Genomic DNA, 12,170 nt, shown 5'->3' with positions numbered 1-12,170 from the left:
ATCTTGGAATATACATTTGTGAAGCTCTATCATATTCTGTACATTTCAATCACAAGCAAAAGAAAATACTGTCTTTTACATGTCTGTGTTTCATTGTGTCATTTGTCTTTTATATCTTTTTTGCCTCCTTTTGTATGTCGATCAAAAAGGTGTTATCCATTCTGAGGCCTTTTTTTATCTGATTGAGAATGGCACAGGGTTGAAGTAAGTACAATTTGTATAGACCATATACATGATATAACATTAACAACAGGTTGTAAATTGTATTTGTTCTTGTCGATGTCAGTGTAGATTGTCAACGAAAGCAAATACAACACATGATCGTGTATCAGATGTAACACATGACCGTATCAGATGTAACTGTTTTAAGTGACGTCATACGTGATTATCCATGAATATGTGACATACAGATGAAATAAAAATCAATGAAATTGACTAATTTAACAATGTCGAGTTGTCACTTTCATTTCGTCAATTTCATTTCGTAAAGACCACGCGGCTGTTCTTTCTCCCTTTCATCGCATAGCAGCGAGTGATGGGGTAATGACTATAGTCTAGGTCCTATACGGTGTCATTACGATTTACACCTCCAGAGACCACGTTGGCATCCAGATTAGGTAATGACAATCAAACGAAATCGATATATCGTCAGATACAAGGATACAGTACAGTGGAGATTTGCTTCGAAAGACAGTTCAGGTGTGGCAACATAATCTGATCGTGCTATTTGATAAACAAAGGAATGTAAGACACGATACTAACGAGCTGATGGTAATATTAATGGTGTTTGCTCATAGGCCCAGGGTTTTCAAGACATGGCATAGTCTCATTGAGACGATCACCGGGGACGATCTGAATGACTGATTGTTTCAACTATATATGAATACATCCATGATTCAACACACAGCATACAGACACCGTGTCCCCCCCCCCCCATACTACAGAACCCACTATAATTTTGAAACACCTCAGACAATATGCAATGATATGTAGGTATGGGTACGGTCACCCATCATTGCATCATGGTGGTCTTCACTTCACCGTCCTTCTGAACTCATATATATCTTGTCGAACTATAACCTATGCGTGGTAAATCTTCCCACTTCCAGTAAATACATATGTACACAGTTAACACAAATATATTATGCCAATAATTGATACCCCATCATCTGATTCTATGTTATTATAATATCCCATTATGTGTTATAAATGAATCTTATTTACATAGTATAGTATAGTATATTATTTGAAATGAAATAATGTAAAAAAAAAATACATTGAAAGAATCGACGTTATGAGTTGCACGCACTCAAACACACACACGCACGCACGCACGCGCACACACACACACACACACACACACACACACACACACACACATATACTCGTACAATGACGTGTGCATATATATATATATATTTGCATTCGTTTAGTATATCCAATCCTGTGCCATCATTTCTGTGTTAATTTACCTTTATTTTATGTCGTAGGAACTATTATACCTCAGTATTCCCATGAACCATATCAATCACAGTTACATGTATTATCTTTTCGATTGGAGGGAGGGGGGGCGGGTTCGGGTAAAGGTCAGAAACTAATAACAGAGCCAAACAAGTAGGATTCACTCACTGGACTCAGTATATGTGTCACCCATCAACATTAGAGTGATTCATTCAACCTTCACATTACACCGTTTTCAATATCTTAACAAACGACATAGGTTGGGTCTACTTTACACTATTTGGCTGTATGACGTACAACGAAACTTCCATATCCTAATAACTCGTTGTAAACATCACGTGTAGGTGACATCATTTACATGTTTTATACAACACGTCAATGCATGTGACAGGCCTAGGTTCACTAGGTCAGGGATGAATTGCTGCTAATTAATGACTCTGGAGAATGTCCTTTGACCTTGAATACAACCAGCCGAATCCGGTAGCTAAACACAATGATGAATCACACAACAATTAACATCTTGGGATCAACACGTGTGTTTTCCTCTATATCGTACAATGAGAACTTACATATCACAGGCACTCGAATCAATCTATATGATTTTGTTAAATTGTATAGTAAATATAATATATGTTATTATTAATATTATTTACTATACATTTAAAAAAAAATCACACAGATTGATTCGAGTACATGTGTTTACATATGGTCTTTTAATATATTCAATTAACTAGTTTAGTCAAGCGAAATATTCCATGGTTGTGTGTTATCCGTTTAGAAAGAATATAGAAAACAGAACGAAGACGTATATGTCGTGTACAAGCATTTGTACACACACACACACACATACATACATACACACACACACATACGTACGCACGCACGCACGCACGCACGCACGCACGCACACACACACACACACACGCACGCACGCACGCACGCACGCACGCACGCATACATACATACATACATACATACATACATACATACATACATACATACATACATACATACATACATTCATACATACATACATACATACATACATACATACATACATACATACATACATACATACACACACACACACACACACACACACACATACATACATACATACATACATACATACATACATACATACATACATACATACATACATACATACATACATACATACATACATACATACATACATACATACATACATACATACATGCATACATACACTTTACTACAAGCAATCCTCTCAACAACAGTTAGTCATATTTTTTTTCGATGTGGGTGGAGTAGGGTAGGGGTTAGAAACTAATAATCGAGCAAATATTATGATATACTGGACCCAGTGCTGTGTATCACAGAGTGATTCATTCTTAATCCTGTTTCTCCCAACTTGTGTTTCTTTTTGAGCAAACAAATATCCCACTCTGGTAGAAAGGGGGTTAACCTTCACATTACACCGTTTCCAATGCCAACATGAATGACACAGCAGGTTAGATTTGCCTATTTTTATTAACTTTTTGTCCAATAATCCATGACGTATATCCAAACCATCACATCCTTTAATAAAACCTCACGTGAAGGTGACGTTATTATTGTAATAAACTCAGACCACTACAGAAATAATGGTCTGAGTAATAAACAACCCCTTGATAAATGTGATGATGTGTTTAGGGAGCCTTCAGTAATTACTTGAAGGGGGCTGGGAGTCATATGCCCGATCAGTTGCGCAGAATGTTACCCCCCATCGAATCGTAGTGCTAACACATGTTGTCAGTAGCGATTTTATTGACAGTACTTTGCCTAACCCTAACCCTAACCCTAACCGATGAACTGATTTGTACAAGATGACACCCCCCCTGTAATTACTGAACGCTGCCTTAGTTGCTCAACCTGAATGGTTGACATTTGAAAATTCGCCCTAATGTCGAGCCCATTTTCTATGGTCGAACTAACTCTGAGTGGGTCAGATCATATACAGATCTCGGTCATGTAGCTTTTCACTTAGTTAGTAAGTCCTGGTATCCGCAGGTACATCATTTTCACGAACAATGCCGAATCTGTCCGAGATGTTCCGAGTAAAAATCCAGATATGCGGACAAATACAAATAGAGTTACTAATAATGAATTTTTTACTCATACTCATAGAATCAGTCATCCCCCCCCCCTCCCAAGATTCAGAGTCCATGGTCATCTGTTGTTGTAGTTGTAGACCTATTTTGGATAGCCACCTCATTCTGAACTATACTGTTGGCCATTACATGTAAGATAGTTGTTATGTACAAAGTGCCTTTTGTGATAGCTGTTCTCCGAATAGTGCCAATAAAAAAATTTCATGAACAAACATGTGATTTCATGGACTCAATGATGTAACAGAATCAATATTCACACACGGGTAATGGAAGTATTAGCCTGTCCCCACCTAAATACTGAACCGGTTCCTAATATATTTCTCTTTGTAGGGTTCGTTCGTTAGTTCAGTAACATACATGTATATGTATATGTATATCATGATCATCAGCAGAACATGGCGACCACAATTCCTACAGTCTTATTTGACATTTCATAGATTGTACCAGTGTACACGTATAACCTATTTTAAACTCATATCATGCACATTAGTCATTACTAACTTCTTACTCAATTCTTACATCACAATAACTTTGGCAAAAATGACAGTTTGAACGTACATATGTTTGGGATGAGAGTACTTGTAAGAATGGAGAAAACTCCAAATGTTATGATCAAAGTGTTCTTGTATACCGATTAACTTTAGATATATGAATGAGAGTTTTGACAATTTGCCAGTATAAGATCATTGTAGCAACTTAACCTTCGATTCTATAACAGATAAGTAATAATCCCTGGTTGAGAAACTGCAATGTTTACCTAACAAGCATTGTATCTATGGTATACCCCGAACGAAACACGAGTTATTTTCCTAGTTACTCTATGAATTAAAAATGGACTTGCACACTGTCACCACATGTGTATGCGGGTCAGACTCCACATCAGATTATTCTACACTATATACATTCAAGGAGATATATGTTTACAATAAACCATTTTAGATAAAATACAAGCTTCTCTAGGAGGTGTACAAATCATTTACAAAAATAAACAAAGAGAAAATATGTTGAATTATCAAATAATTTAAACTCTATTTGTGCACTCAATTGTAAATTTATTGATAGGAGGATTTCAATATGTTATGTCAAATTACATCTAACAAATTAAATTATAAACCAAATATACGAGAAAACGAGAAAGGGTATTACAGTTACAGCTTGCCTTGACCTGACAGCACAATCTGGGATAATTTATCACTATTTTCATGCGTATCCCACTGAACTACAGGGTGCAAGAATGAAATAGATTAAATCGCCACGTTCTGAGTGGAGTGGTGGACAACAGTGTGGAGCGCCCACAACGACGAATGTCAATCTAAACTTTTGAAAAGATCGCTTTTCTTAGCGAGTTTTCTTATATCAGTAAAACGTTTATATATGTATTTGACAATGATTGGGTATAATCATTAGAAACACGACGTTCCAGGTTACGCCAACTTACGGTACACATAGAAGTAAATTAGCATTTTGTTTCAAATAGCATAAAGTGAACATTGTTTAATGTACTCTTTAAAAGGTCGTTGAACTATAATTGTGGAAAATAGATCGGAAATTACAAACTACGAAGATCATCTACAAGGTCAATCTGTAGAAATCTAGGACATTTGTAATGTTTTCTACGTCTTCAAACATAACACATCTCAATATTTGATATACATTTCTGGTAATTGTCTTTTGGAAATATACCAATCTTTTAGTTAAAAACCGAAGTGAACCGATGTAAACATGTTCCCATCCTAATGACACTCTCTATTCAGCTATTTGATATACGTGGAATGATCTAGATATTCGTTTATCATACAACATTTACGTCTAACACCGTATGAGGGCGGTATTGAGCATTGTAACGCCATGACTCTGCATGGTGACACTACAGTACTTGTTAAATTCTCCATCAAAGTACACACCACACAATGCAATGTATATCTCAAATGTTCGTCAACAAGTAACTGCCATCACAATAGAAAAATAGAACGGTTTTATACAGTGGTTTGGTAATCCATGTATCAATTATGTGTCTTTGTATTCTCTTACACCAAATGCACCAACACAACCTTACATGAAGTGACTGTGTAAAGCGTATGGATTATGTTTGCATGGAAGGGTTTGCATCTTAGAAAAATAAAAACCTAGTTTTATATGCCGATATTTTGAAACTATCGTAAATCATTTGATACGTTACGTTTTGACCAACACCCCTTCCATATTTTTTAAAACAAGTTCTGACGGAGAGAAAATAAAAGTTGTAAAAAAAGGTGACTGCGACAGAGAGTGTTTTGCTAACTATGTTTGCTCGGTGGTATATTCATAACAATATCAACAACAGGGCGGCAGTGAGCATGTCGTCTAGGATTTGAAGATTTTTGGTGGAATGAAACCATTACATTTGTGTTGTTGTCTTAACAGTTTGCTGAATGTTCATCCTGTTTCTTGACTTAAATAAGGAATGACATCTTATATTTAAACCATGGGTTCTGTTTCTTTCCCCTTTCAGTTGTTGTACGGTACACCATCGTCGCTGTGCCCTCATCGGCCTTCTCATGTGTGTGAGGGTGCCCCAACACTGTGAAGCTCACGTTGCATGTGGTCTACAGTTATAAACTGCCAGTGACAATTTATTTTGCGTCTTAATTTTTGCGGATTATGAACACGTTTACACTATTAATATATTGGTCACCCAACACATTAGATCATAGACAATGGAGAGAGACATTTAGTCGTCATCTTCATTCTCAAAAATTCGAACATAAAATTGACAATCGCTAACACATCACTCGATTTTTACGAATAATCTCGATAAGACGACCACAGAGGAGTAACATATACATTTGAGATTTCGATGAATAGATGTTTAATAAATCGATAAAAAAATATAGGAATATACAGAATTTACATTTACATTACATTTTGTAAATGCTTTGTTTAAGCAATCTGACACCAGAAAAACATTGTAGCTTTATGAAAGGAAATGTGTAACAATGGACCAATATGGACCAAAAGTATAAATTTTGATTATTATTTTTAAATGATTTTTAAAGAATACAAAAATTGTATTTAACCAGATTGAATTGAATTTCACCATGAATAAAAACATTAAATTTATATATATAAACAAGAATTTATACTTTGCAAAGAATAAATATGTAATTAACCGATGAAAACATGAACTTCGTCATTATAGCCATTACTTAAAACAGTCATGCAGATGCAAAAGTGTTTTTTATTGAATATAGCAACATATGGTCCGCTATGCTATAATTTTGGCTCAGTAATGTTAGGCAAACGAAGTGCAATATAATCAATCGGTCTTGTGTGTGATCAAAAAAGTCGATCGTTGAGGGCCACAGTCAATCATCAGAACTGTACAAATTTTGCAATTTTCATTTTTCCCAATATCTATACATTCTCCGTCTATGACAAATCATTCTGTGACGTTTTCCAGTATCTAACATTCTGTGACATTTCCCAATGTCTACCCATTCCGTCTATGACATCACGTTCAACCTGTTCCCATGTGCCCAATAAATTGTTCAACTTTGTTTGTCGTCTATCACTAACATTTTCACGTGACCAAACAGATTCATAAGTTTTATAAATCATACGTGGTGAATTTCTTACACCTTTTTACAGCCACTCTCGTATATGCGCTCAGATTAGCAATTTGCAAGATTGTCTGAATAAGTGCATGTCTGTATGCGTACTATCAACGTAAGTAGATACTTATATGTAATTTCTATGATTGGCCTTATTTATATTGACTATTGACTTGATTGTTAGCCACAACAAAGATATACAACTGAGTACGAGACGGAGACAAATGTCACAAAAAGTGTTTCTTTAATATTTGAAACAATCACCCCAGTTACTGTATGATAATAGGTATAATTTGTATGATTTCTCACAATATGTTGACAATTATTCAAATTTGTGTTACGTTTGTAACGTGCAAGTCAACCATAAGTTAGCTAACACAGACACATACTAAGGGACCGGACAGAATTTACGGCAGGGGGGGGGGCCTGGGGAGAAATTATCTCTGACTTGTTTTTTTTCCTGGCCCCCCCATCCACTGTGACCAAAATTTCACAGCCCCCCCTTTCAAAAGTATAAAAATTTCATGGCCCCCCCCCCCAAAAAAAAAAAAAAGAAAAGAAAAAAGTGCACAATATCCTGCCCCCTACAATAACTAAAAAGAGTACAATTTTTTTTGTTACTGTAGCACAACTGTAATATTTCTTTTGGTACTACTATTATGTTACTATTTCAGCCCAAACAACTTAGTAGTTGTAGAGGAAGTTTTTTAGAAAACAAAACAAAATAAAACATTTTGACCATACATGTAATCATACACATGTGGTATAATCTTGTGTATTTCCCAACTAGACACCATAAGTAGTCATCACTTAATACCAAGGCATTTGATGTGGTGGTTTTAACTGTCATTCACTGATACATACACAGAAACACAGACACAGAGTTAAACACACATTCACATGCGTGATTTGTGAAAAACTGTAGTGGGGACATTTGTGGGGAGTATCTAAGAACATCACATCACCTACATAGTGTATTCAAATATCTATTTATACTCATAACACAATAACTATCTAATGTCAGACATTTGTGATGTCATGAAGTGCTAGCAAACTAAGGATTTTATGCAGCTTTCACTTTCCTACACCAAATGCATTACCAATACACCTGTAAATGTAAGACATTTGTGACTTCATGTCACTGATGAAAAAACACTTAACACCACGCAGACATCTAAATGCTTTACAATATTTAGTACAGATAGATGCATTTGATGATGCTGAGGAGGGAAATAGTTTAATTTCACTGGTTTTAGATAGAAAGAAAGACAAGTCTTGCCTCATATCTTCAGACTCTAGTGAGTCTGAGAGTGAAACTCAAGAATAGTGTCAAGGAAAGAAATAAAACACCTATCTAAATTAATCTGGCCAGACGTTTTTGTATTTACATTTTTCACCAAAAGGTCACTTTTTAAACACATAAATTACAGGTCCTATGCTAGTATATTACCATATATTACGGTTCCAGAATATGTACTTGTACTGATGTATAATGCTTTTGTTCTGCCCCATATCACCTACTGTCTCGAAGTGTGGGGTAACACGTGTCCGACATACCTGAATGAAATATTTTTAATTCAAAAAAGAATATTGCGCACCATAACAGATAGTCATTGGTGTGCTCACTCGGAGCCATTATTTAAAAGGTTGAATATTCTTGACATTTTCAAACAGCACAAATTACAGCTTGCCGTTCTCGTTCATGACGTTTTGCACCTCAGATTACCGGATACCTTTCAGGATTTTTTCACTCCCATTAAACACTCCTTCACAACACGACAGAGCTCCAGAAACGACCTTACTATCCCAAAAGCAAACCATAGGACTGGTCAGTTCACTGTCAAGTATGCAGGTGCTAAACTATGGAATAGCATCCCTTACAACATTCGCAACATAAATAGCAGAAGTCATTTTCAAACAGAGTTCAAAAACTATCTCCAATCATTGTAAACTAGTTATACTTCATATTCATAGAGATTGATTACCGTTTGTCTGTATATTTAAGTAGGTCATTTGTTGTTTCTTTTCGTGTATTTGCTTGTTTGGTGGTTGTTGTTGTTGTTGTTGTTGTTGTTGTCCACCTATATTTATACAATGTATTTTGTAAATCCTTTATGATTTTTTTTTCTTCTATTCTATCAATATTGCAATATACTCAATTTGACCAGCAGCCCCAGTAATTAGTAATTCCTAATCCCTAAGATTGTAAAAGGGGACGGACTCGACTAGTTGCAAAGACAACTATTTTTCGTCTCCCTTTCCCAAGTTGAATACTTCATATATTGTAGAATTGTTATATATGTATATGTATATATATTTCTGGGAATAAAGAAGATTATATTATATATATATATTAGGACCTGTAATGTATCCTTGATGGTAATTACACACTGAACCTGTTTCCACAGTGCTAAAATGTATGTATGTATGTATGTATGTATGTATGTATGTATGTATGTATGTATGTATACATACATACATATGTGTGTGTGTGTGTGTGTGTGTGTGAACAACTTGGAGTATATAAGAGTAATTAAGGGTGTATCAAATTAATCTTGAGTAGTGTTTTTATGCTTCACTAAATACAAACGTACACACTTCCATTTTAATACATAAATGAAAGTGTAGACATTCAATATTAAAGGCGATATCAAGTGCTATCTCATGCAATGCTAAATTTTCTAACATATTAATTTTTTTCAATGACAAAATATTTCGCGGCCCCCCCTTTCAAACCATGAGAATTTTCATGGCCCCCCCTTCAAGCCTCCCATTTTTTTCATGGCCCCCCCAATTTCTCCCCAGGCCCCCCCTCTGCCGTAAATTCTGTCCGGTCCCTAAACTATTATTAATGGGTGGTTGTTGATGTAATTACACTTGCAGAAGGGCGGCACATCCGATAACATATTTTGCTCAAGTGACAGCCCATTCAACTATATTTAGTAATAGTGTTTACAAATTATCGCAAACCATAGCTATTGTTTCTTCCGCGACACTGCGAAATAACGATGCGTCTTGGACGGTGCCGTAAAAGAGGCTGTGGTTTACGACGATGTGTTTTATACTCTGAACCAATTATCTTGACAGGCTGATTATATCCACGTGACCAATGCTACGGTGTCTGCGAAGCGCAACAACAATAGTTTTAATTGTTGTGTCTATCAAACTTTGCTGATGGCTTGCTTTCCGTAAGAGTATTTTCAGGTTCAGAAGATCACTCTTGACATTGAAACTGAAAGCAAAATTGTTGTTGTTTTATGCTTTTTTAGACCACTATAGTCAATGTTCTATAGTGTGCAGAAATTATTACAACACTATAATAACAGGATTTGTCGTTTTTGTACAACAAAGTTGTTTGATATCCTATAATATGACTTTGTTATCTAACACTAGGTAAATTGATAAGATCAGATATGTATAAAATGAAGATAATTCGATTTTTTTGTCTACATTTATCGATATATCAATCTCGATTAATATCATATTCGATAATTCGATGTGCTCTCAGACAAGGCAAGAAATCATCGATCAAAACTATGATTGGAATTCAGTTTGTCTTATCGTATATATACAAATAGGAAATATTCAAGATAAAATCCTTAAGTTTATCGTTTAACTGACAAATGAAGTCATGCACTCTATACTTATTTATTTATTATTTTGTTTTTTTTGTATATTTGTGAAGTGAGTTGTAACTCTTCTCTTTGAGGAGGAATAAAGAAACAACAACAACAACAACAACAACAACAACAACAGCAGCAGCAGCAACTCACTCACTCACTCACTCACTCACTCACTCACTCACTCACTCACTCACTCACTCACTCACTCACTCACTCACTCACTCACTCACTCACTCACTCACTCACTCACTCACTCACTCACTCACTCACTCACTCACGCACTCACTCACTCACTCACTCACTCACTCACTCACTCGTTCATTGCGCATTTCATTAGATTTCTTATGTACCAATACATGTAGTTGATTTTCTACACCAAAAAATGATCATATTACATTACATGTGTATTGTGAATTTTAATTTTTCATTCTTCATTTTCAGCCACTCTTAATATACTGCCAAGACGCAATGTGGTACGGATTATCCACCCACTCACTCAACCAATCAACTAACTGACCAATCAGCCAATCAACTGTACACAATTAATCGAAGTAACTCTGCCAATCACCATGAAAGGCTATAAATTTAACCAGTCTCTTGAGCATAATTAATTGCATCTAACCTACTTATCGTAGCACTGGGTGTCTGACAAGATATTATATACGAAAGATCACAATATGTTTTGTTTTACTCGAAGAAAATATTCTGCTGTAAGAATTGTAGGCATATATGATATATATGACAAGTTCAGATTCGATGCATTTTTATATAAAATATCCGACAACGTTCTGAAATTTGGTGAAAAATAATTTGACACTGTGGAGTACATTCTAGCAAGCCAGAGAACATACGTGTATTTCTGTTGAAGCAACGAACCTGTTGGCGGTGCGGTGTTTTCTTGGATGGTGCTGTAAAAGAGACTGTTGTTTACGATGATGTATGGAGTATTGCATGAGTAGTTTCGCCTTTTTAATATATACAAGTCCTGTATAAAAGACTTTTACATGTCTACCAACATCATGAACATCTCAAATGTAATTGCCAATGTAGGCAAGAATCCAGTCTTAACATATAGGGATTTTTTCTCTTGCCATTCGTTCGTGGTAAGGGAATGGTTAAAAAAAAGCAAAGCAAAAATCCCCACACGATTGAATTCTAGCTAGCTCATACCAATGTCGATGACCTATAGTTCAAGGAGTATACCGAGCCGAGCATATACAGCGGCTCTGACATGATAGTGATTCCCTCCGACTCCCTAAACAAGTACATGTATTTTGAAATTGGTCACCAAAATGATCATGTCCATTTTAACTTTTCTTCCGTAAATTGTGTAATATTTGACTAATATATCAATTTCAATAACT

Source organism: Glandiceps talaboti, chromosome 2, assembly GCF_964340395.1.
Source record: "Glandiceps talaboti chromosome 2, keGlaTala1.1, whole genome shotgun sequence".
NCBI classification, from domain to species: domain Eukaryota; kingdom Metazoa; phylum Hemichordata; class Enteropneusta; family Spengelidae; genus Glandiceps; species Glandiceps talaboti.
The sequence above is the reverse complement of the archived record's forward strand: the minus strand, read 5'-3'. Positions refer to the sequence as shown.